This window comes from Serinus canaria, chromosome 1 (assembly GCF_022539315.1).
Source record: "Serinus canaria isolate serCan28SL12 chromosome 1, serCan2020, whole genome shotgun sequence".
Taxonomy (NCBI): Eukaryota; Metazoa; Chordata; class Aves; order Passeriformes; family Fringillidae; genus Serinus; species Serinus canaria.
This window is the reverse complement of record NC_066313.1, coordinates 52295960-52323676: the sequence shown is the minus strand read 5'-3', so window position 1 is coordinate 52323676 and position 27717 is coordinate 52295960. Positions and strand designations below refer to the sequence as shown.

The 27717-nt window shown below is 36.3% G+C and overlaps 2 long non-coding RNA genes across 12 annotated transcripts in view; one reads left to right on the top strand and one right to left on the bottom strand.

Annotated features, from left to right (window-relative positions):
• LOC103827394 (uncharacterized) overlaps window positions 1-27717 on the bottom strand; it is a 95470-nt gene that overhangs the window by 46014 nt on the left and 21739 nt on the right. For all 5 annotated transcript variants that reach the window (XR_007777893.1, XR_007777891.1, XR_001989637.3 and 2 more), the window contains exon 2: window positions 21721-21768. This is a non-coding gene — a long non-coding RNA (uncharacterized LOC103827394). The remainder of the gene's footprint in view (window positions 1-21720; window positions 21769-27717) is intronic.
• LOC103827393 (uncharacterized) overlaps window positions 1-27717 on the top strand; it is a 48593-nt gene that overhangs the window by 375 nt on the left and 20501 nt on the right. Inside the window, exons 2-9 of one of the 7 annotated variants that reach the window (XR_007777889.1) lie at window positions 1198-1313; window positions 4505-4579; window positions 7133-7203; window positions 7697-7879; window positions 9851-10077; window positions 10192-10273; window positions 12013-12160; window positions 13412-16426. This is a non-coding gene — a long non-coding RNA (uncharacterized LOC103827393). The other 6 variants (XR_007777888.1, XR_007777887.1, XR_007777890.1 and 3 more) reach the window with 6 other exon arrangements.

The window sequence follows — 27717 nt, the reverse complement described above, 5'->3', positions numbered from 1 at the left end:
GACCCCCCTTGTCCCCCCCCATGGCCGCGCACCCCGCCACAGCCAGAGGAGGGTTCGGAGCGCTCGGCGCTTGCCCGCAGCACGCGGGCCCGATCCCGATCCCGACTGGCAGCCGCCGCTCCCCATCCCCCTCCTGCCGCCGCACCGGCTCCGGGCGGCAGCGCCCCGGGGCGCCCCCCGGCCGGGCTTGCGCGCAGCCCCTGAGCGGCGGAGCGGGGCTGTGGGCTCATCCCGGGGCAGAGCGGGCCCGGAGCGGAGTACACTGGTCATTGCAAAAAAAAAAAAAAAAAAACCAACCCAAAAAGAAAACCAAACCAAAACAAAACAAACCCCAAACCAACTAAAATAACCCCCACACACAAAAAAAAAAAAAAAAAAAAAAAAAAAAAAAAAGAAAAAAGGCCAAAAAAAAAGGCAAAAAGCCCTCTCGGAGGAACTTCACGGAGCGAGGTTCAACTCGGGCAGCGCTCCCTCCTCGGCTGCGCGCGGAGCGCTCGGAGAGAAGGCGAACTTTCATTTTCACGCCGCATCCTCCCCTCCGCCCCAAGCTATGACTGATCGTAAGATACCTGATGGCCGGGTTAGTGCTCCCACCCGCGTTTCAGGGATGGGGATGCCGAGATGAAGGGTAGCGGGCTGCCGAAAGCCGCGGGGTAAGGCAGGCTACAGTGCCGCCCGAGCCACTCGCTGCCTGCACTTGACTTGTGCCTCATGAGGCGTCCTTCCCTGGGATCTCCGCGGACCCTGCCTCGGCTGGGAGACCCAGCGCATCCCTGTCAGCCGCTCCTCGAGCTTTCTGCCTTCAGTGTTTCGGGTCTTTTTACTAATCTGATGCACTTTTTAGAAAGGGAAAGGAAAGCAGGGGCCTCAGACCTGCAAACTGTTGTTCTCATGACTTAGGGGAAGAATTTTCAAAAGTACATAATGGGAGTCTGGGAGCTCTGTTCCCACTGACTTTCAAAATCTTCCCTTCACGTCTGTGAGCAAGTCCTCTTGAACTCGGTTGGACTGCTGGCAGACGAGCGCTAGCAGGCTCAGGGCCTAATGCTTTTCATGATTCCACTGCTAGAGCTGCACTGACAAAATATAAGCAGAGCAAGTTTTGAAAGGCAGAGGTAATTTCTATCGTTCTCTCTTTTTTTTTTCTTTTCTTTTTTTTTTTTTTTCTTTTTTTTTTCTTTTTAACCTCTGCTACAGTACAAAACACCCAGCTTTTCGGCTCAAAAAGCCTAGACCATCATGGCTACGAAAACTGCTGCTCAGTATATGTAATTCTGGAGCTCCTTAAGGAAAAAAGTTGTGTGACGCAACATGTAAGTAATCACATAGCAAATATTATACATTTATATACATGTAAATGTATATAAATGTATAATATTTGCTATGTGTTTATGTTATTATATTTTCCTCTGAATTGAAGTTTGGTGCTGCTAAAGAAGCTGATTCCTATTTTTTTAAAACCAGGTTCTCAATGAAAATGAGCCAGATGAAAAACTTCAGATCGTAAAGCCATTCTATTAAGAAGGAGAAATATAAATTATTTGTAGTATCTTCACTTTTTTGCTCTTTTATTAAAATTACTCTGAGCAAAATTTTTGAAAAGTATGCCTTTCAACTGAAAAGAATTATAGTACATATTTTCTAATTTTTTTTCCTTAAGGTTATGTGCCTGTGAAAAGAAAACTTTGCAGTATAAATAGCAGTGAAAACAGTAAAGGAAAATATAAAATTATGGTGTTGCTGATACCACTTCTCTGTACTTGGATTATGTATAGTTTTGCCCTAAAATAATTCTAGTTATTATTTTCCACCCATTTTTCCAACCCTAATATAAAAATAAGTTGTAGAAAATAGTATGTCATCACTGTTTCTGTGATGCATGGTATTCTTTAATATGAACAGGACACTACTTTCAGATATCATTCCTAAGATTTCATTAAGATTTTTAATGAAAGAGAAAATTTTACATCCCCTAATATCTAGTACTTGCTCTCAGCTTCCATTCTTAATGCACATAGGCCCCAGTTCTGCACAGACTGAAATGAATATTATGTGTAAGCACACTGTGTAGTTCTCTTTATTATTATGCTCTTGTGTTTCAGCCTTACAAAACTAATAGTGACATTACACAATCATTATTCTCAGAATTACTTAGGACTGCATAAAGCTTAAACCTAATGTGGTAGTCTTAGTTTACACCTTCTATCCACATCTTTTAAATAATGCACAATTACAATAATTTGTGGATCAGAATGGGTAAATATTTAACTGAGAATTAGAACAATTTAGAAAGGCAATTGCTGTAGTTTAAAAATCCATGTAAGAGGAGGTGGCTATTGCATTCTTTAGCTGTAGCATCTGGGAAAGGATCATCAGTGTGTTTCCTCAGTGACTAGCCAAGCCAAAAAGCCACAGCAGGAACACAGCTGAGGACAGAAAGAAAATAAAGGGATTTTGAGCCTCACCAAAAATAATGTCTATCTTTTAGATCAAATTTCCATCCCAAACAAATTGGACTCATTAGAGTGGTGCATGTCTTATCTGCTGTGGAAGCAGATACGAGGTTAAGCTGCAGTTTCTATAATCAACTCCTTTCTTCATGCAGTTCTCATTCTGAACACCTCCTCATAGTGCCTGTCCTGCATTACAGGTTCTTCTCCTCAGTGAGTGCCATTAAATTGTCAGAGAATCTCCTCATACAGTAAGAAGTGACATGACCAGCATTTGTCATATTATCTGCTCTTTTGTTGCCAAGGGAAGGAGCATGTGCAATTGAATGTTTTCAGTTTATTGTATCTGTCTTCCATACACATTATGTCTTTATGTTAGTGAGGTAAGGCTGAAGTAATATGTTTTGTTGTTCAAGCAAGGTGCAGTTAGATTTCTGATGGCCCTTAGTTCTTATGCAGTTTCATTCATTAGACTTTCAAGGGCCCCGAGAAAGTTCTGTCTGTAGAACTTTCAGCTTTTTTTCCCACTTCTTGCATAGGTCCTCTTATGTGAGGAGTGGGAAACTGTTGCCAACTGGATCCAGTCTAGAGACCTAGAAGGCGCTTTTTAGGAATCCTGGGTTTATGCCCTGGAGAATCCTGAGCCCCCAAATTTGTAAATTAAAAGTCTAGAGAAAATTAGTGTAAAGAAGGGCTTATAATAACCTACAGGGCTAAGATGACATCTCCCAGAGCTTCCTGTACTTGTAGGTTCCTATATGCAGCAGGCGTTGTGCATGAATATACTGGATTGCCTAGATCCAGTTGAGAGGTGGTAAACCAAAGCAAGGCACTTGTCTGCTGAAATGACACAAGCTCATAGCTAGGGATGGTTAGAAAGCTGGAGGCTGTCTTCTGGCTCAGGCATGCATTACTTTACAAATTACCTTGCTACGTGTTTTTAAGATTTATTTTACAACTGTGAGGATTAGAGGAATTTGTTGTAATGAAAACTGGCATTGTGTCATTACTGTGTAACTTTTTAGAGATCATTTGGCTTGCCTGGGCTCTTGCACATTATTCTATTTCATCTGAAAAGTTCCTAGGTAAGTTAGACCAATTGGGGGGCACTAAGGTACACCCACATGATTGTAATAATTGCACACCTACATATTGTTTTGGTATTCAGTGTTTGTATTGTATATGGACACATAACCAGTGAAAATTTGAACTTTTTTCCTATTTATTTTTATAATTTGAGCTCTGCCTTGCCCCCTGATGCTCATCCAGCCTTCTAGATCCTTGTTATAGGTTCATCTAGGCCTCCTTCAGGCCCCACATTTCAGATCCCTTAAAGTTTAAAGTTTCAGTTTAATAACCTAGTAAACTGTAGTTGGGCATCCTTCTTCATGTGAGTTTTGCTTTCTGCTGTAGCCATTCAGTCTCTATTTTACCCTGACAAATATAGGATTTGGAATTCATTGCTTTTGCAGTTTTAGTCTGCTTGCAATGACAGAGGTTGTCAACCTAGGACTGAAGTGGACAGCATTTACTATTGTACAATGAAAACAGAGTTTTGAATTTGCCAGAATAAGTCTGGTCTAAGGAGACTGTAAGGACTGCAAGAAGTATGTGCTGACTTAAGACATGCATATACTTTATTAGATTTCCTATAAACTTCCACATGAAAAATAAAACTAGCCTTTCTTCTTTTGCGTCCTGATTTTTCAATAGCAAACCTTCCCTTTAGATTTTTTTTTAAACCACTAAAATACTCAATATAGCATAAAGACTAGTGGTGTAGTCATCAAAAGGTTGGATTTCTATGTTTTGTTAGCATCTTATAGTATTGACTCCTACATATCTATGGGCCTGACTCATAATAACAGACTTATCGCTGAGGATGTAATAAAGGAGCTGGTATTAAACTTAGGTTCTCTGATAAAGTTTTGCTTAAATGGTCTAACTGTAACTTCTAAACGTTTTAATATTTTTGTGGATTTAATGGCTATGAAATTCTGTCTTGGTATCTGTGAAAACTGAAGCTCATTCTTTTATTCATGGATTAATTACAGCAGAACAGTGGCCAAGTGATCTTCTCCACAGCAGCCATGAACTTCAAGCTTGAACCGAAGAAGACTCATCAAATGGTGAGAAAAGAGTGTGGTTGTCATGACTTTTAAGTTAGGGAAGCTCTATTATTTTTCCTATTTAGCACTGATTCTTTTATTTTATAGGTATTGAAGATAGAGTTTTGTGGGATGATTTCTGGGAACATAACCTAATTTTTCCTTCACCCCCCATATTTTGGCTGTTAATTTTTCAAGCTTTTCTTTATTCCTTGCTGTCCCTGACTTCAAAAATAACCGTTAATGATACACTAATTAATTAATTAGTTAATTTCTTTATTACTTTCTTTCTTTAGCCTTAGCCTAACTCTGTTCACATGAATACTTTTATCAGTAGCCCTACTTAGAAGAGTGAAGTTTGGGACACATGAAGCTATTTAAAAGACTGAAGTTTAAATTTTACAGATTTGAATGCCTGCAACTAAATGAAATGCCACTGAAATGAATGCAGGAGTGGGGGATCTGAAAGTGCTTTTAGCTAGTATTAGTTTGTTTGCTCTTTTGTGTACAATTTGTTTCTTTTAAGACTGAAAGATGCAAGATGTTAATTTGCTTCTCTAATTTCCCAGTTTCTGGGAAGTTTTGAACTCTGGACTTCACAACATTTATAAAATTTTAGTAGTGTTCATAATTCTCCTGGGAAGAACAAAACATTATTTTGTTTAGCCATTTTGTGAAAAGGTGACTGAATATAGAGGAACTATTTCTCTTTTTATTTCACTGCCTTAATCAGGTCTTTAATCCTAGTCATAAGAATCACTAGGTAATGATTTTTATATGTATAGTTTTATTAAGCATAGATCTTAAAAGGAGACGTTTCCTTTCTTTTAGAGATACAAATAAAGGATGGTAGCAGAGTCTTGCTTGTGTAAGAATATAGTTGTTAAGTGTTGTTGTTGACTTCCTGATAATTTAGAGAGGTGACAGTTTAAAATAATGGTGCACAGAATGATCCATAGCTCAGGAGATGGATCACAGTGACCGGAAGTTCAAAGAATCCTGAGAGATATCCCAGACCTTTTTGGTATCTCAACAAATAAATTTTTGTTTTCCTTTAGTAACTGCATTGTAGAGTAAGGAGTAAAAGGGACAGAACCCTATTAGTGGCTTATGATTTCTACAGTTTATCCTCTTGGAATATGGGATATTTACCCTGTCTCAGCTGTTTACCAAACTGGATTTGGAAGCACAAATGTGTTTAAATAGCCAAGAGAGATGCTGAGCCCTTTATGCCAATATCTGAGCAACACCCTGTGTTGAGAATGACTTTAGTGCTGTTATCAACCACTAAACTTATTTAACCTTTGCCAAGGTTCTTTACCATTTCATGTTTTAAAAACAAGGTTTAATACTTAAACCAGAAAGTATCTGTAGTTTTCAGGCACAGTGCATTGAGATGTAATGCAGAGGTCATTTATTTTTAATACAGATTCAACAATCCGTTTCTTTGTTCTTTCTCAGCCATTTTTTCTTTAGTTTTCTTTTAGAGAGCTGATTCTTGAATTAATTTTGAGCATTTAACTATCTGCATTCTCTTCATCAGTTAATCTTGCTCTTAAGTAAAAATACTTGCAAGAATGTAGGAGAGAAGAGTCTGAACCCACATTAGTCCCTTGCATCTTGTATTGACTTTGCCTATCTGGTAACCAATGGGCTGGATCCCGACCAGCACCAAAGTGTGAGTCTGAGTGTAATCAGGGTAAGGAGCTGAGGCTCAGTTTTGAATGTGTTTTTGATACTACAGACCTAGTGAAAGGTAACAATAGGATGTAAACTGATTTCCAGATTTAAGCCCTTCTTTAGTTGCTTAGCTGAGCAGAGTTTAGCTACTCTAAATGCTTTAAGTTAAATGGTTTTAAGGTTTTCTTGAGTCATTTTTTGAATTGATGTAATTCTTTCACTTTGACAGAGAAGGTAGGCCAATGTCAAACTGGTTTGAATGTTTTTTTTCATTACCCTGCTTAGAATATAACTTTGTTTCTTTTGTTCCATCCCCATTTGGCTGAATCAATTTCACTTCTCTGATTCTTCTTATACCTGTTGTGTCCTGCTAACCTTTCCTCTAATGTCAAGTTTTCTATTAACTTTTCCACACTGATTATTATTTGTCTCTCTTGTTTTTTTACTGGAGTTTTAGAGAGGTCATTATACTTTTTCAATTTCTTTCCTTCATCCTGGAATCCAGCAACATATAAACCCCTCTGATTTCAAGTTTGCCTTTTTAGTGAGAAATACACAAGTTAAAAATGTAGTGCAATATCAATAGAAAGGGTAAACAGAGAATTGTGGATGCTATTTATAGAAAAGAATCTGGGTTTTACAAATTATTAAAAACTATTATCTAATTTTGAATATCAGGATCCAGGAAGTAAGATCAGGATTTTAAGACGATGCTTTAAAAATCACTGTGCCTATTCTAAAAAAAAAAAAAAAAACACACCAAAAAACAAAAACAAAACAAGAAAACAACCAACCCAACAAAAAAACCCCACAAAAGTACAAGTATGCTGAATAGACTGATTAGACTTGATGTGGCTGTTTTATTGAGCTGCCTATCATTGAACTTTTTTTAAGCCTTAGGAAAGCTAGTATGGAGTTTGAAGAGAAGCACAGATCTCCATGAAGAGCAGTCAGTTATAGTCATGGTAAGTTAAAAAAATACTGTGCTTCTGTTAAATTATCACCTTTATGAGGCAACCTGTATACAGGGCCCTGTTCACCTTGCAAAATGAATCCAGTTTTATTGAAAGTCTCTACATTCTCTGGATTCATTTATGCTATCACTGTGTAACAATTGTGCTCTGTTGTATCTGACTTTGTGATGTAACTCCTGAATGAAAACAGTAAGTGACATAAAAATCATTATTATCACAGTGATTATGCTAGTGTTTCCATGTCTAGGTTCTGAGCAAAACAAGATATATAGGATTGTGTTATCTCCTAATAACTTTCAAATCCACTGCTTAATTTCAGCTGCATTTGATATAGAGGCAGAGGTCACAAAGTCAAGTTTCTGCAATTTGAATGAAATTTAGCAGCTGTGAGTAGAAAAGGGACTCAAATTAGTGCCCCTGGGGTAGAAAAAGCTGCAGTGTGGACTCAGAAATTTTCTGTTCTCTTCAACCTGTTGCCTTGCAGGTCGGCATGCTTGGTTGGTCTGACAGTCGACAGGTGTAGCTCAGACCTGGCCACAATGTGAGCTGCTTCCTGTTCTCCTAAACATCAGAGGCTGAAATTTAGAGAAATCTGTTTAGAAGAGAATGGGAAAACAGCCAGGCTAGCTTCAGTACAAGTGTGTTGGTGGCACCTGTAAGCATGCAGGTGGTAACTAGACTTCATTATTTCTGCTAGTCATGAAAAAGCCTTGGTTTTGCCAGGGCCCTCTGGTCTTCCAAAACACTTGTGAATCATTCCATGATACGGTGTTTTCTATACCTGGATTTTTCTTGTCCACGTCAGAGAAGGGAACTGTTGAGACAGCTTCAGTATTTCATTTCTTTGGCTGTTGGTATGTTAGCTCTGAGCTATTTCTTAGGATGTCAAAATTGTAAAACTGTGTTTTCAGCTCTCTCCAGAAACTGACTGTAATTTAGACTGCAGCTATGTGTCCCTGACCCATCCTACAACCTACTCTTTTGGAACAGTGCAGAAAATATGCACTGTATTCCAATATACTTCCATTGGGAAGAAAGATGTGGAACTGGATACAGGGAGAAAAACAGTATTAGGATCAGGCTTTAAGTTACCACACTCCATTGCAACTTGAGAAATGCTAAATATGTAGCTGTGTGATTTTTGTCACGAAGATCATTCTGAAAGGTCTTGTCTGCCCATTCATCTCAGTCAGTGAGAAATGGGCAGATTACAATTGCCTGAGGTTCTGTGTCACTCACTCTACAGGCTCAGATAGGCACACTAACTTGGCATATGTCTGATATTTTAAAATTTTCTGTGTAATGTTAGACAGGGGTCAAGATACAACACTCTTTAAGCAGAATTTAGTGCAGTAGCATATTATTTAAAAGCAGTTGAATTTCTCAGAGTAACGAGCCTAAGTGTCATGCATATGAAATGTAAAATTTGAAAGAAGTAAAGTGAGAAGAAACACTTCTAGTTCAGTATCATAAGGTAATTGTCTTGAAATGTCAAATTTGTTTGCCCAGTTGAAAACCATCAACCTGGCAGCAAGGAACAAAAGCTTGTGATACTCTTTTCCATTTTCTGCTAATTTTCGTGGTTTTTTTTTTTTTTTTCACAAAATCAAAGCCAAGAAGAGAACAATTAGTCATTACAAAAAAACCCCTCGAACTGCATTCCATTTTATGAAACTTTTGGGTTGTCAGATTCTCAGATCCTTTCATTTGGTCCCAGCTTTTTTGTGTATTTGTTTTAAGTATTGTTGTTTCTGCAGAGCTATCTGTATTAAAGGAATGAAGAAATGTGCTTTTGCATGTTTCTAGGATCTATTTGTTCCTAAAACCTTTATTACCAGTAGTCTTGCCTAGTGTCACCAGTTAAATATTACTTAATGGAACCTATGGCTGTTTTTTAAATAGTTATAATATATAAAAATATTGTAATTTATAACATTTTCCTTTTAAAGATCAACCTAGATGTGTTTTTAAGAAGATTAAGGTCAAATAATGGATGTTAAGTTTTGTGTGAACAGCAAAGTGGTGGTGTGTTGTTTATCACTATGTTGTGTGCTTCCTGTGTTTTAAATGGTGTGCCCAAAGTCCTTAAACTTAGTAAAGGACTTCCTTTTTCATAAGGAGTTTTTGTTTTAAAATCTACCACTTTTTGGTCTAAGAATTACTAATTCTAAACTGCTTTTCACTATGTATTTTTGAAGACTTCAGTCATGTATGCTACATGTACTGTCAGACACTTTCACAGTCATGAAGACCTCAATAAATTCTCAGACCTATGTTGCATCCCTAAAATGGATGTTGTGGGACAGACTTTAAGAAGGTTGAAGCACTAAAAAGTGACTTGCACAATAGACCAAGGAAACTAGGATAATTAATTTTTAGAAAGTGATAATTAAAAAATTATATTTCAGCTAATATCAGTAAAATCTTCCATAATGTGCTGTCACTACATGTAAAATTCATAGGCAATTTTAAGCCAACATTCTTTAAAGAAGGAGCTAAAAATTCCTATAAAAATATGCCACTTAAAGATGTATGGAACTCCTTTATTATGTGCTAAGTGCTGTAATAAAACAGGCTATCAGTAGGTTTTGCTGCATGTTACTAATTTTATTTTTTTTTATTCTTGATATTTTTGCAGGTGTGTGGAGGAACAGGTCCTGTTCTTGCTGTTGTTACTCCCACATAGGCAGACTCTGTAATTGATTATGTGTGGGTAGGGCCCTATTGAAATTCAGGAGATTCTGCAGTAGTGCGGGGTTCTTTTTGTGAAAGTTCAGTTGCAACATCAGGACCCTACTGTGACTCCTTACTGTGCATTCTGTCACTGTCTCATTGATTGTACTGGAACCTGCCTATTGGGATAATGTAAGTCCTGCTTTTCCCCCACTTCTACTTTAGATGTGAATTAATCATAAAACATTTCTAATTAGAAAATTAGTATAATTTACATGCATTCTTTTAATTATGTTTTTTTGGCAGTACCAAATACTATATTCCTCAAAACTTCTTAATGGCACTGAGGCTTTGTGGATAGTTGGTCACATGATGAGAAAATTCAGCTGTAAGTACATTAAGATGATTGACTTTTTCAATAGTTAGCCTTTACTGATGCTGGCAAACTAATAGTGATAAAAATGTGAATCAAGAGGTTTGACTTATGTCAAATTACTTCAGTACTTTTTAGAAAATATATAGAGTATACCCATTAAGGATCTTATTATTCTTAGGTAATTCAACATGGGACCCTGAAGTTCTTCCCTACTACAATTAGGTAGGGAGTTTAGAGTTGTTTGTTTTCTTTATTTTCAGAATGGCATGTCTCTGAGTTGCTCTGTGTTTTGACGGATAAGCTTTTTGAAATTTATAGATCTATAAAAACTGTTTATACCACTAATATTTGTATAGATATTGCAAACTGATTTACTAACGTAATTTCTTGCTGGGTTGAATACTGGAATGTTAATAAATATACACTTATATTTGTGTCAGTGTACCTTGGTTAAATTAAAGTGAGCTGGCATTATGAGTGAATTTGATCATACATGCTGATTAGCTATAGTCTTAGGCAGGAACTACATATTACCCATATCATATGTCAGTGAATTCACCCAAAAATAACTATAAATATCTATGCTTGGGTTAAGGAGGAAGTTCTTTTCCTGTAGTTATGGGTACAGTCATTGCTTTGACTCCTGTGTTTATATACAAATGAGCAAAAACTACATGTAGGTGTTTTCCCTGTATAACAAAAGGGGCATTGTAAGCTCTGTGCCCTTTTTTATGATGTTGTATTTCCTTTCTGGTATTTAAATTCAAGGATGCTTTCAGCTGTGTGTTAATAAAAAAAAAAAAAAAAAAAAAAAAAAAGAAGAACTGGAAATGTTACTGAATTTGTGGATAATTACCAAGGGGCTGTGAAGGTCTGGAGGAATTGTGTGTAAGGACAATTAGAGATTCTTTCTTATGGAACAAGGACACAGATAATAATTGATGAGTAAAGGTTAAGGAGCACAGGATTATTTTTATTGCTTGGCACAAGAGCAGCATAAAAATAATTTGAAGAAAGAGCAAGACCAAAAGAGAAAACAGACTAGAGAGTCCAGTTAAAAAAAAAACCAAACCAACAAACAAACACCCCCCCCCCCAAAACAAAACCAAACCCCTTAATATGGCTTTGAAAAATATACCTGAGAGGAGAACTAAATGGATAGCTACTGGTATTTTTCATTGCACTGAATATATGATAGATTTAAGTTAAAAATTTTCGGTAAATGCTTTTCTTGAAGTTTTTTGTTTTCTTCTGCTGGAGAGGAGTAGAAGAACTTCGAAGTGTTAAAGAAGACTCAGTGACTACTTGTGAATTACAGTATGAATTGGGGATTCAAGATAACAGTTTCAACTAAGAAGAAAAGACAATGGGTTGATATATAAAATTAGTGCCAAGCAGAAGCCATAATTTCTTGTTCAAACACAAAACTTAATGATTTTGAAATGTATCACCTTCAACAGCACTCAAATCAAAATTTCATTATGTTAATTACGGGATGCGTATTTTCAGAGTTCTCATTTAAAAACCTGAGCACTTATTCTTTTGAGATTCTGCAATATACCACACAAATTGAAATTTTTTCAATATGAAACAAAATAATGATTTCATTTGAGAAACTGAAATGTTTCTGATCACTGAATGTTTCATTTTACATTAAAAAATCCTGATCAGCGTATTTTCTTTTTAAAATGTTTAGACCCAAATATTTGCCATTTTCACCTATTGGCTATAAATATATATTTTACTTTTAGTAAGTTGGCTGAAAGAAAGGAAAGCAGAATTAGATTTGGTGATTGCAAAAAACTCCCTAAACACAGCCTTCTAGCTGAGCATCTAGATCAGAAGTGCCTCAGAACAGATCTCATTTCAGAGGAGGAAAGGAAGGAAAGTGACATGCCGGTGAGTCGGTATGGGGAATCCTCTGCATGTTTCATCTCTATCTGATTTTTTCTCTCATCACCACTGAGAGGCAGGTCACCTGGGTGTGACTGCTTCCCCTTCCTGTGATTGCAACTTCCCAGTACTTTGAGGGAGATAATGTTGGGGCATAGCTCTGTTCTGCCTGCAGCAGCGCTGCTACCAATGTTTAGAAGAAAAGGAACTCTGAATTGTCTCCTGATGTAACCAGCTCTCCAATACTCACTGCTCCTTAGCCCTGTTGTTGAGTACCTGATCAGATGGTCTCTTTCATTTAACACATGCCATGATGCTATAAATGACTGAAACCAGGACCAAAGGAATAAAACAGATATCAAGAGAAGGAGATGATGTTTTGGAATGGAGGGAGTGGGCATTTGCTGCACAGCTACACTTTGTCAGCTCTTGAGAATACCTCAAGAGCTGAAATGCCAAACTATAGCAACAAAGTTTCCTTCTGTGCACTGAGAAGGAAGAGCAAAGGAATGTGCCTCAACATTCAGCATGTTTATTGTAAGTTTTTTTGATCTCTTCCCCTACTGCTGTTTGCACTCTGCTAGTATGGTGACTGTCCTGAATGTAGCATGTCTTTATTTGTATCAAATGAGGCACTCCTCACGTTGTAACGTCAGGAACATTGTTTTTCTTCAACCCTTGAAAGTCAAAACATGGTAGCATAGATAGCTGTAACAAGTTATTAATAAAAGTGACATAAAAGAATTTTCTTATTTCACAGTATTTATAGGAAAAACAATGTTTTGTGTGTTTCAAATACCTCTTTTTTTCCAATCCTAAGCAGAATTAATGCATGAAAATCTTCTTCAGCAATACCCTCAGTTCCTTATTTGCAGTTACAACTATTACTCTTTTGTTAGTAGGTTTTTTAGTATTTGGGTTGAGGCCCTCATAAAACTTCTCTGGACCCTTTCTGAATGACACCATCATGCTGTCATTTGTTTTGTCATAAAATCTAGTGTAAACCTGCATTTTAGGAATCTTTTTTCAATCCATAAAGGATGATTATTCTTCTCTGTCAGCAGGTTTTTCATCGATCAAGTCTTTATTAGAAAATCTTTTACTTTGTCTTGACAAAATGCAGCCTTGCCTTGCTCATTAGCTGTCAAAGTGCTGCTCTACTGTAAATACCATTTTCCAAACCTACTCCTTTGCTATTTTCAATTTCTTGCTTCATTTTAAAGCAATAAAGATAAGCTATCTGTCTTTATTTTCAAGGCTCATCAGGACTACTTCTACCTGATACCTCTCCTTCAGTATCAAGAGGTTGACTCTGGTTTTGATCAACATATGATGCCAACTTCCTTCATTCAGTCATTGAATTTTCAGACCACACTGAATATTTTCTCCTCAGTTGACTCTAATGTACTGGTTGACTTCTTCATAAACAGAAGTGTTCACTATCTTCCCTCTAATATTTTCTTGAAAGTTTTATGCACTGTGAAGCTTTAAGGAATCCAACTAGACAACAGTTATACTGCAGGTATATTAATGCCAATGCCTATCACAATAGTACTGTCACTGCATTTGGACTTTGCCATAATCCCTCTGTTGTCTCTTTACATAGAATTTAAGCATATCTATATTTTGTTGTGTGTTTATTTATGGCCCAGTGTAATACACAGTGGCCCATGGTGAGGCCTTCCAAGATTTATGGTAGTACAGATAAATTATAATGAATATAACTGGATGCTGCAGCATAGCTGTTGGATTCTGTTGTGCCTAATGCCACGTCATAATTTAATGCAGAAAGAAGGTGCTCCAACCAGAGGCCTCACTAAAGGAAAGTAAGTGAGTTGCAACCAATAGAAAAAATGTTAGCCCCAGAGGCCTTCTCAGCTGTCAAACTGAAGTCTGTAGCTACTGCCATTGTGTCCTGAAAGCATTCCTCTCCCTCTCCCTCTCCTCCAGATTCTCCCTTCTTGTATAAGGAAGTAAGTGCAAATATCACAATGGTCTGCAGTGTATGCAGAAGGTCTTATACTTTTGCAGTAAAAAGTATTTCATTGCTGACACGGCATCTCTTGGTACAGAAATCTTAAATAACCATAATTGTGCCATTCATCAGTCCTTTTTTCAAATGCCGTTTGATTTCTGTTAGGAAGGAACCTACACTGGTTTTTATTTGGTATCTTGGTACATCCCTATCTCTATAATGCTCTGGTTGCATTGTGCTTCAAAAATAATGAGCCTTCAGAGAAGTGGTAAGGATTAATTCAATTGGGAATTACCCAGGCATGTCACCCTGTAAGTAGGTCTGCATGTACCCCTTTCTTTTAAAGGCACCCTGAAATGTCAGTGTTTAGATTGTACAGAGATGATGGAATGTTGAGTGCCTGGCTGATTACAGAGATGGTAGATTGGACTGTGCAGTATGTACCAAAGAAAATGTAGTCCAATAGTCTATTTTTATCAGAATAAACCACAAAATGTAGTTCTGTATGGTTCTATGGCTGAGTAGGAGAACTTTAGTAAGAGCACTGGGCTAGTTGGTGAGATGGAGGTGAAATTGCTGTGAAGTACTGTGGGAGCCTGAGGAGTCTGTACAACCCAAAAGCTTGATCATAAGCAACAGTTTATGGTTATATATAACATACATAACATAACAGTTCTTGGTTATATATGTATATATATACACTGGATAAACTTAATGTTAGGCCTCATTAGGCCATCATGCACAGGCTGTCTATTTAGATATCATTGAGCACTAATTTTTGAGCAAACAAGATAGGGAATCCAGGAGGAGAAAGACAGCCCTTGATTTAGTCTAGATCAACATGCAACAAATGACTGTGGAAGAACCATTCAGTAGTGAGATATTATACTCAAGTTTGTCGTACTTGCAGCAGAAAAAAAGCTTAAAATAAAATTTTTAAAAAGTCCAGTCTTGTTTAAAAAAAGAATTGTATACTAATGAAGACAGTTTAAATAAATATTGAAAATACACAGGGGCTTTGTTTTCTAACCCGATTAAATAAGACTTTTCCAACACAATTCAGCAGTAAAAGAAGCTACTAGAAATAAATAGAGGTTTTTAAAAAAGCAAAATCCAAGCAAGCAAAGCAGAATAGAGCACAATTCTGGCAAATGTAGACCTAGTACGAGGCAGAACAAAAAGATTTTTAAATGCAATGGGCTAAAATTCTAAAAGCCAAATCCCATTTTTTTCCACTGTAAACTTTGCTAGATGAGAAGTGAGTTTATTAGATAGTTGTGGTTAAGGAGAAAGACAAAGCCATTACTGAAAGAAATTGAACTCATTGCGCTGGCAAGGTTTATGACAGCATGATAAGGGATGTCCCCAAATAGGAGTTATTTTTATAGGGAGAAGTTCAGATTTGAACTACCTCAATAAAAGGTTTTTAAACAAATTGATTGAATACATATTAATAAATTGTCCAATAACATGCTGTTCATTCAGTAGTCCTATAAAAATTCAGAAATTAAATTGGTGAGCAAACCATGAAATCTTTTGTGTAATCTGATATATAAATTAGCCTTGATAACAGAGGAATGGAAAGTAACAAATGTGACCCTAGTTTTGAAAAGGGTTTTAGGAATGGTCATGGACTAATGGACTAAAATGTCAGGCTACCATGACAGACAAAATGCCAGTGACTGTGTTTATAGGAACATGGATAGGTGTAATAGCAACCATCATGCCTTTTGTATAAGTAGTTTTGTCTTAGAGTTTTGGTAGTTATTTGAAAGAGTCATTTCCAGATGCACAGGAAAAAAGTGACCCAAAAGTTTTAAAAAGTTCTGTAACTGAAAACTATTAACAAAATGAAGTGGCGAGTCACTTAAAATTCTTTGTGGATTACTAAAGGGTTAGAAGATAAGGAGCAGTATAGAGACCAATGGGCAGTTTTAACACTGGTTTGTACTGGCACCTTTGCTGGTCCACCTGTTCCTAAACAGTCTGGAAAAGTGCAATTGTAAATATTGCAGATGATAAAAGGAAAATATTCACAGTTGGAGGCAGACCTAATGTTGACCCTGAAGAGCTGCAGAAGAATCTCACAGCAGGACCTGTGGTGATCCAGGAGCTGTGGCTGTCACAGTGGCCAGATATCGCTGACCCCACTGTTCAGCTGAATCCATCATCAGGGAGAGGCAGTGGCTGTTGGATTACAGCAGCCATCAGCCCATAAACCATGAGCTCAGCAGGCTGTGACCAGTTGTGCCACTCAGGAAGGCAGGGACTTGTAGCTGTTCTTTTTAACAGCAGGGGCTGCAAAATGAAGAGAAGATTCTTTCTCCCTGTTTTCTCAGAGTTTCATAACCCCAATGAACTCAAAGTATGTGTTTTGAACTTGGAGTTCCTGCCTGCTACAGGGTTGGAATATCACTGTTAAAGTGATGGGTAATGTCTTGCTGCTGCTCTGACAAGCCAGGGCTCTCAAGCCACCTTACTGGTGTTTGCATGGATTTTTAGCAGCCTCTATTAATTTCTTAAAATCATTCTGGATCTGTAAATAAGTTTGTTGTCCTAACTGATTGATGATAACTTTTTACACATGAATCAATCAATGTTCCCATCTTCTTAAATCTGTAGATGTTTTTTTATTTTTCCTTTTTCTAGCAGTAGCAATATTATGGATGTGCAGATCAGTTTTACTTCTACTGCTCACTAACCTGTGGGCAATGGCAAATGCCAGTTTTCTGCTACTTCAGAAGCTAAAGCAGTCACAGGCCCTAAAATTAATCCCAGGGGAAATCAGATAAAGAAACAGAAATATTTCATGCAGCAACCAGAAGGTCTGGAGGGAGGGATGGAATAGAAGATATCATTGTACCTTTGCAACAGCTGGAATGGTTTCCAAGCTGTTGTCTGCAAATCCCTAGTGGACTCCAAGGCTATGGTGAATTGAATATCTGTTTGGCTAAACCATAACTGTGCTTTAAATGATGTTTCCAATTAAAAGTTTGATCAGATGGGTGTGTGGTGGCTTTTGAAAATTGCTGAGGGCTGATAATGATCTGTTGCTCAAAACAAAGTGGGAACTGATGATCTGGAGTGTATGAAAAAGTAGAGAGCACTCCCTACCTTCTCAGTTTTAGGTACATTGCATTCTCTTCACAAGAAGCAACAGCAAGAAGTGCCCAGAAAGGAGCCAGGAAAAGTAGTCTGGCAGCACTAATCCTTCTGTCCCATCATGCCTTCCCCAGTAACAGAAGTATGGGGTTCTGAATCATTGTGTCTTCCTTGAGTATCCCTGAAATTCTTCACTAGACCTACTTTTCATATATATTCCTAACTAGTGGATTTCTTTTTCTGGTAAATTAGTATGATTTTTCAAGTCTTGAGTCCTCATCTGACAAAAATAAACTTGTCAACTCCTCTACTACATTATATACATTTCTTTGAATTAAAGCCTGATTTCTCATTGCCAGAAAAACAGATTTTAGAATTTTCCATTCTGTCATTATTAATGGGCATAAACTTTCCTTACAATTATTAGCATGTCTTATTACCCATTTGTTACTTTTTCAAAATCCCAATTGTATTTGACCAACTTCTTTTATTTCCCTGAATGATAATTTTACATTGTAAAAAGCTTCTTTGTCCTCATATCATGTCTCTTATTACTTTTTTCTTACTATTGAAAATTTTCCAGCATCATAAAATATTTATATTAGCAGTGCTTTTAGTTGCCCTTGACAGACTTTACTTCCCATTGTCCTGAGTATCATACAAGCACATCCAAAAGTAATTTGCAGAGATGTTAGCTTTTCCAACCTTCTGTGCATATTTTTGTTAGGAATTGTGATGGTGTCAAGTTTGAGGTACACTAAACTATAAGCTGTATTCAAGTAGTATAAATATGTTTATCTTAAAAAAAAGATCTTAAAGAAATAATATGTCTGATCTAAAATCACTGTAATGTATTGTATGAAATTTAAACGAGATACTAGAAACAAATACTGACAATAACTTTTTTAAAAGGATAAAGCAAGTTGACAGGTGCTCTGTTTAACCTTTTTATGTTCTATATTTCTTACTCATGTCTTTTGATACAAATATGGAAATAAAGGGGGGGGGGCTGTGCTTGTTTTTATATTATCTTGCTAAATACCTGTTGCTAGCTTATATGATTCTGATGTTGTTTTTGGTCTGGCTTGAGCTACAAGCTGAATATGAGATTGAGGGGAATCTTTGCCTTGTATCAGAAAGCAACCTGTAAGGAAGGAGAAACTTCTGCTGTACTGTGGGGAAAGGTGTTTTCCTGAGTTTTCCTGTGAGCAATGGGAAAGAGGTATTTATGACTCCAGGCAAGGGATATGGGTTTAGAAGCAGTAATGGAGTGTATTGTTAGGTCTGAGGATAAGTGCATAAGAATGAAGAATTTGGGATAGGTATCAGAGAAGGGGTTTCAATAGGAATTGGAAAGATCCCATTAGAATAAATACACTGGGGTCAGTTGAAAGTCACTTAACTAGAGAACATGGCTACAGCTCTCTGACTCTAGCTCACGCCACACTTGTCCTAGCTACACCCTTATGTGTCTTCTGGAACCTCAGCTTCCTCACCAGTTTCTGGACATGTCCCTTTTAAGTGGAAAACCTACTTTCCTGCTTACTCCAGGAACAATTGCATGCAAAGGTACAAATGGTCCTATAAATCTTTTACATCTAAAGCTTGTATTTTGTCCCACTGTACTTTCCTCAGACTCCCATCTGTGGAGTTCTGCACTGCAGATGCAGATGGACAAAGGAATCACAGATTGGAATCATTTAGATTGGTAAAGGCCGTTAAGATCATCAAGTTAACTATAAACCTAACAATAAAAGTCCCCCACTAAACTGTGTCCTGAAGTGCTGTATCCACATGTCTTTTAAATGCCCTGGACAGCCTGCTCTAGTACTTAACAACCCTCTCTGTGAAGAACTGTTTCCTAATATCCAATCTAAACCTTCTCTGGAACAATTTAAGGCCATTTCCTCTTATTTGCTCACTGGTTACTACCTGGGGGAAGAGACCGACCCCCAGCTGGCTCCACTCTCCTTTCAGGCAGTTGTAGAAAGTGATAAGGTCTCCCCTGAGGTCTCCTTTATTCCAGACTGAACAATCTCAGCTCCCTCAGCTGCTCCTCGTAGGACTTGAGATCCAGACCCTTCCCCAGCTCTGTTGCCCTTCTCTGATGCTCCAGCACGTCCTTGTCCTTCTCGTAGTGAGGAGTCCCAGACTGAGCACAGTACTGGCAGCATGGCTTCACCAGTGAATACAAAAAGATTCAAATGAGATGCTGTGGAAAGCTGGCTGCACAATGGTAATGCTTCTCTTTTACAATGTACAGCTGGCATCTTCTCCAAGTGGGACATGTCCCATCATTCAAAATCTGCTGATTCATTTATTCCTTTTTTCCCTTCCTATGTAACTCATAAGAACATGATGGAGTTTTTCCACATGATGAATTACGACTTCTAGATAATGGTTGTCTTACTAAACAGTGGGAAAAGAAGTCTTGGATTTCTAAAGCCTGGTCTCTTTGATTTGCATTTTTCTGTGATTTATGATCTTCCTAACAATCAATTAATCCAGTGGATTATTACCTGTTGGTGTTAAATTTAAGCTTATGGACAGTGGGATTTCTTTTCATAATTATTTTGCAAATCCCTAAAAAGTTGTTTATGCAGACTAAAGAGTCTGAAGACTGAGCAGAAAGACTGAAAGCAGTGTCATAGGACATCCTCTTAAATGAAAAGGTTTTTTTTTAAATGCAGTGAGGGTTTTTTGGCACTGATCTTTTCATAAGTCTTCAGCTTTTATTTAACAGTTTTCCTTCTCAATATTGATGATGATTGCCCACTTATGTCTATGACTAAACTTAGCTAACAAGATACATGGTTTCTGCTCAAGTTTGTAACTTGAACTCAGTAATTAATAATCCTGTCAGCACATGACTATACAAATAGATTATGTACCAAGATCACCCTAAAAATAGTAAAAAAAAAGCACTTTTGGGGTGGGGGGTGTTGGTTGGTTTGGGCTTTTTTCTAAGAGGGTGTGTCATTTTAAAAGGAAACTATTTTTGTGTTTCTCTCTTGATCTGATCGGATTTCTACACTGGATATAGAGATCGTTCTCAGCATTGGTCCCTAAAAATTGGCTTTACTTTTACTGTTTGTCATATGTCATTTTATCTTTAAAGACTGCTGGAGTTCATGATTCCTGAGAAGTAACACCTTGAAGTTCTGGCACTATTTTCTACAAAGTAACTTATACTGAGCTGGCTTTCTGTTACTGTGTCAATGAAATGTTCATACTATGTGTGAAACAACATTTGATATTATGGCTATTAAGCTACTTGAAACAATACTATACAGATGGATTTTGTGTTTACAAGACCTGGCATTTAAAAATCTATGTCATGGATGCAGGTAATAAATGTTGTTTATTAATTGTTACAGGATAGAAAATACTTATATTTGTGTACGAGATAGTAGTCTTAGTTCTTGCTATTTTTATCTCCTAAATATCTAATAATAAGTGGTTGTAAATATTTAAAGATAGGAATCATTTAACTTGTTGAAGCATCGTGTGCATCATTTAGAATGGTGCTAAAGGAGAGAAGTGGACAGGCCCTTCTCATAACAGCTAAACATGAAAAGAAGGTAGCAGAGATAATGATTTCCTTCAAATTTATAGAAATCATTGTTTTGCTGTATGAGCATAGCTCTGCAGAATGATGATCTCATCCTAAGGTTACAGTTATATAAATAGATTCATTGCTGAACTTTATTCCAGTGTTTTTATATCTTTGCTGGAAGTAATTTAAGTTATTGATCTTCATACATGCTACAACTTTCAGAACTTGGTATTTAACCCCAGGATTGGATCCATAGCTCTTTTAAATTCTGGAATTCCAGAAACTGTGCAGGTGAGTAGGAAAAAGCAAAGGAAGAAACTGAAACGGGGAGAGGAAATGATTCTCCTTTACAAAAGGAAAGATGAAAAAAAACTTAATGAGCATAGGAGAAATAGGATGAAAGAGAGGAGTCAGGTGAGTATTTCCAGTATTTCCAGTAATATTTTTTATATAGTGCTCAGATATGTTTTGCTTTGTGCTTACATAGAAAACAGAGTGAGACTTCAGCTTTCTAACTGCTGTTCTGAGCTGTACTTTACTCCCTGTGCATTTTTATTTTAGCACAGTCGCTTCTAAGGAAGGCTTTAAATTGACTTTCAGGGCCAACCTGAATCACAGAATTCATGCTGAAATGATGACCACCCCAATGTTTATCTTCCCACGTTAGTCTTAAAAAACCCACTATTGGACATGAAAAAATCAAAACCATCTTTAAAATATATGTTTCTGTTAATTCTAGTCACTAGCAGTTGGGAAAAGGCAAAAGCAGGCATGCAGTAACAGTAAAGAGTATCAGAATTTCTGTGTAAAACCTAATAATTGTAATAATACTGAAATTGAAAATAAAACCTGCTAATTAGCTGTTACTCAGCAGGATTAGGCAAAGTCAATCAATTCATAACCAAATGTAGCTTAGAACAATGGATAACTTACATTGGCACTCATTACAGGTTAGACATCAGTGTAGATTTCATCCATAAGCTGTAATAAAATAAAATAAATTAGGAAATTACAAAAAAAGTTTCATTCAGTAATTTGATCATGAATGTGCTTAGTTTCTGCATGATTCACATAAGTATATATAGTATTATAGCAAGAGTATATGTTTAGGGAAATCTTATACTTTTTAAACTAAGCAATTGACAAATATACATACAGTGACTATAACTGGTCTTCATTAATTACTATGCAAAAAACTCATTTTACTACAGAGATAAGGATCTCCCATTTTTGTACATTCACTCAGTGGTACACATAAAGCATTTTAACTGTTCACCTGAGGAACGCTTCATTGTAACTGAGCCCTGAGCTGTTGTATGGCAGAATAACATCCCCTCTGAAAGGGGACAGAGAGTGAAATTGGGTGGGGCAGGGAGAAGCCTTGTGCTGCCAGTTCACAATTAATTTTGGAATGGTAACATCTTCTTTTTGGAATGTAGTGTATTAATTTCTGCTGATAGAGATAGGTCAGCATAAGAACTATGCTATAAATTGCTCTGTGGTAGGGTTCCCATTCCTATGCCATGTCTGTGTCACTGGGCAGCAGTTTTTAAGGGCACCCAGTAAAGATATGAACACAGAAAAACTAACATAACTCTACTCTTCATTGTAAAAAGAAAATGAAATTAAATGCAGATAAAATTTTTAGAAGTTTTAAATAAGAGACTTTTTTGGTCAATTTTATGGTTAAACCCTTGCTCTTATGTTGTTTTGCATTGATATTACACTATTTAATGTTGCATGATTCTAGAATGTTTAGGTCATGTAAATTGTTCAGTGCAAAATCCCATTTCAAGTATATTTAAATTCTAGAGATGTCTTTTTAATTGCATTGTAACTGGCAGCTCTGTGTTGTCCTCATGTAATAGGCAATATCAAGATGATTGTATTCTGAAATAGTTATTAGTGGAAGACCATGCCAGTCCTAGGACTATGTCTCTCAGACTTTTTATATTGACAAGGAAGTGCCAACAGTGAGCTGTCCTTTTGGTGTCTTCCAGCCCCCAGATCACTACCCAGGAGGAAAGCTCACTTTCCCATTCCCTTCTCTGATTATTTATGCTTTGGTACTTCTGTTCTATCTTGGCTTTGCATCTGAGCTGGCAAGCTGGTGAAGGTGGTATGAAGAGGTTTTTCTACAGATCAGTTCCACACTGAAGTTTCCTGCACAAACTGGGCTATACACTAACTTTAAAACCAGCCCTTTACCCATTATTCTTTTATTTAATTATAATTAGTTTAAAATAACTATTATAATATGTCTCCATGACCATGACATTGGATTTCAGCATTTTTTCACAGCAGTATTTACTCTATTTAGTAACAAATTACAGAAATAATCAGCCACACTATTTTAAGTATCAGTTAAATGTGATATTTAATTAGTTGTGTCTTGAATTTTGGAATAGAGAATCCCAGTGATATTAAGCCTAAATTTTTATTTACAGCAGATAAACTTAAAGTCCAGTAGTATATTATTAGTTCTAACAGAAAAGAAAACTTCCTTTTATTTGGGTCAAACTTCATTTTTGTGCTCAGTGTAGTTCATACAAATACTGTTTGGTAGTAAAAAATATTTTGCAGCACAAACCTATTACATGTTCTGTGCAGATGAAAGTCATTAGTAAATTTTCTTTGTTCAGATTAAAGGAAGTTGAAAATATGCTGAATCACTTATTATTTTAATTTATAGATGTTGTTATCCATAAATATTAATCTTGAAGATAAAATGCTATCTTTATAAATACTTAGTGAACTTCACAAAATTAATTACATTTCAAATATGTGATTCAAAGTCTAAGATTCAGATAATAGGATGGGATGAATCGCCCTCTGGAGGTGCCCACTTTAGTTTGCTGACTTTACAGGAATCCTGCTCTGAACTGACTAGTTCAAACTAAAAGTTAAGTGACTGGCCTGTCACCTTCATTGAGAAGTAACTGAGCATGTCATACCACAGTAGATCTTATCATTGGACCTCGCTAAGGATGGCTGCCTTATTCCTCATCTTTTCTGTCAGTGTTCTTGTACTGTTTCTAATATGGATAAACACGATTGTTGCTCTTGCCATTTCCTGTGTATTGTTTTTTCCTGTCCTTTTCAATCTTGTTATCTTATCTTTCCCTGTTTGTTTTTTTTTTTCTGACTCTTTACAGCTGCCATCCTTTCTGAAGCTTTTCACTTGCTACCTCTCTGACAATCCTACTTTCCATGTTGAAACTATTCTCCTAACTTGTGATGTGGAAGATTGCTGGCTCTTCCTTTGATGCTGATACCAGTATTTTCTTGACTGATAGTATTGTAATGAAGACATAGAAAAAGAAGACTGTGGCACTCAGGAATTTTTTTATGGTTTGAGTAGTCAAAAAATATTGTTCTTTTGCCTTCATATAAAATGTTGTTTTCCCAATGTAATTGTAATTTAAAGATGTTTGTAGAAATGTAAAATTAAATGTGAAGCATATAAAATCCATATTAAAGACATAAAAATATAATAAAATACAGCATTAGTCTTTATTTTAACAAATGAGTCCTAGACGGCTCACTTGCAAAATGTGGGGTAGACTTACAAAGTTGCATACTGGTAAAACCTGACTTACTAAAAGGTGAAATTTCTTTTTCTGTTCAGTAATTATCAAAAGGTCAACCTCTTTTCTTTCTCCCTCTGGTAATATTTTCTTGTTATACCTGTCAAAGATCTCTCCTTCTCTTGAGTTCCATCTTCTCCCCCTTTTTTTTGTTCCTTTTGTTAACCTAAGTTTGTGGTTCCTCTCTACCTTGGTCTCTCCTAACTCTTTTGGTCCAATACTGATCCCTTTTTTCTCATATGTTTGCATCCATGTGCCTAGAATATTGCCTTGAGCGTGATCATATATACCCAAGAATATATTTACTTCTAAATGCTGGATGAATCTGCTATTTTAGGACTTCCAGTAAAGCAGAGAAGAAACTTAACAATTCATAACAGTGTTTTAGGTTTTTTTATGATACATATGCCTTCAGAGGATCAAAGTACCTTGCTTCCAACATCAATGGAATAGTTAGTATAGACAGAGATAATCATTCCTGTAAAAAAAAAGACTTATGGTTCTTGTTCAATATGGGAATGCTAACTTAAAAAGAGCATGAATGAAACCATGTTGTGTTCATAAATGGTATGGCAAACGTTTTCAGTTTTGTTTGCATATAAAGAAAAGTGCTATTGGAAAGAGTGCTTTGTACTAAAAGCAATGTAAAGAGATAGATTTTTTTGGAAAAGACAACTAAAAGGTATACATGCATAAAATCAGAAGATTTTTTTGAAAATCATGCTCTGCTGTAGCAGAAATACTGAATAATAGTTAATGTTTTTTATGGGATAGATACCTATCTATTTTATTAGGTATACTAAATGTTCTTTAGATAATCTAAATTATTTGGATTGCAGTAAAATGAATGCCGTGATAAAACATTAACAGCAATGTTCAGAACTTTTGCTTTATATGTGTAAAATATAGGCAAAAAATAATGACATGAATAGTAGCAATAATAGCAAAATACTAGAAAATTATTGGAGGTGTGAGTGAGAGTCATTTATGGTGCCCAGAAGTTTTTAACTAGTGTAGTTACCTGCAGGACTTTGCATAATTTGGAGGCCATTAACAAAACACCTTTGCCAGATGTGTGTTGAGCATGAGGATGACATTACAGACAATGATTAGAAAGCAGAGGAAATTTGGAACCTCTAAAATAGTTACACCAATGAGGAGTTTGTGTTGAACAGTAGAAGCAGAAAGTTTTCGCTAAAATTAAGTTGCATTGACTGCAACAAAGTTTATAAAGAAAAACTATATAAAGATTATCCATAGAAAGCAAAAGAATATTAAAACCCATGTAAAAATGATGGGGCTTTTTGCAGTATACCCTCAAATGATGCACATTGACAGCATACATTTAAGTCACTACTGGTTGCTGAAGATCTGTCCTTTCTATTAACAATATAAGGCAATACAGATCCTGAAATATTCTGTGACCTAATACTCCTATTAATTTTACAGCAGAGTTGCTATGGACTAAGGCCTTGCTCATCATGAAAAATAATACAATTTTAACAATAGCATTTTATTGTTAGAAGGAAGTACATCAAACTGACAGCACAGTTTTAGAAAATAGTTTTGAGTGATCTGTATTGGTGTAGCTTAAGTCACAAAACTATTGCTTTTTTTGATAATACTACTAATCTAAAATTCAGACTTGTAGTTTGATGATAAGATTATTTCTACACTCAACTTTGTGTATTTTTGATTTGAGATTTTTGAGTGATAAAATCTCACTTTAAAAAATCAGTTTAAATGTCTTTCTTTTTAAATCTATTAGGAACAGTGAGGAAAGCATTGCTGAAAATACTAACAAAACAGGAAAGATATTTCAGCAAGGGAGTAAGTGTAACCAAAGGGAAACATTTGCCAAAGGAGAATAAATTTGAGTTAATTGCTACATTAAGATGTGAAAACATAACCTATAAAGCAGAAAATAATAATGAAAAAATAGATATTTCTGTTCATAAACACAGCTTAGGTACAGGTCGTCTTGAGAGATGCAATACCACTACAAATTCCAAGAATTGTTCTTTGATTGCATTAGAAACAGGCCTGGCTAAGACATAAATAGAATCTAACTATCTGTAGTTATATAAGGAATATAAGGTGAGGGAAACATAATTTATAAAACAATCACCATGCTTGCAGATTTTGCAGATCACATGGCTGGCAGACACAGAAATAATTTCACAAATTAAAATGAAAGAAGCAAAATCCATGAAGATTGTATTGAAGGTTTGATTCATTTCACTTTCTCTAGGCCTATGAGGGTCTCCATGATTATCATATATATATAAACAGATGTATTATATTCATGTTATACATACATATATTGCTATATATATGGAAATGTATGAAAAGCTGTAAAAGAGGAATTTGACTTAGGTGGAAGAGGTGCTTCAAAATAGGTTACAGGATTTTTGCATGGTACTTAAAACAACTGGAAGAAATAATGAGAGTTAATTCAGTACTGGATCTGATAGTGATCCAGTGATAGGAAAAAAGGAGATACTAGATCTAACATTAAGACCTTATGACTGTACAATACTTCTGGTTTAATAAAAAGACCAGAAGAAGTGTAAACATACTGTGAAAATCACTGACAGAAAGACTGACAGAATGATTTTGAAAAGTAATAGCAAAAAGCTGGTTCAGACTAACATTGCAATAGAATAAGAGAGATTGCACTGTAAAAAAAATGTTTAGTGAAGTATAAAGTTGGAGAAAAGGAAGCGGAACTGGAAAGGAGAACTTTAAACTTGCCATCATGCAAAGAAAGAACAGAAAGAGAGCTCAGACCATGTGATGCTATCTAAGAAAGCCCAATTATCCACTTAATTAGTATAATTTACTAATATATTCTAAAAGTATGTGAAAATCTTAAAAGAATACAAGAAAGCAGATTTTTTTCAAGCTTCTTGAGCAGTTAATTTTTTCTTTTTTTTCCCCCACAGAATAATACTGAATAAAAGGGAGTCTTAAGACCACTGTCTATGAATTGGATCATTTATTTGAAAAGATAGTTGAAGAAACAGTGAATAATAATGGTAATTGAGAATATAGAAAAGTGTCTGAAAATATGAAGGGTTCCAGATTCTGTACCCTTGTTCTGCTCGCTGGAGGTAGCACAAGATCCATTCCTACTCACAGGCTGAGAATTTGCCTGCTCTGGGGAAGTCACAGTCAGCCTAATGCTGTCTGTCCTTCACCCATACCAACAGCTCAGTCCTCTGTCCGGGTTTGAGACTGGCATCGTATGAAGATGTCTCTCTACCAGTGTTTGGCTGCATTTAATTTCTTGGGTCACATAAAAAAGAAAATGCACTACAGCCCAGTCAAGAGCCAGTAGCAA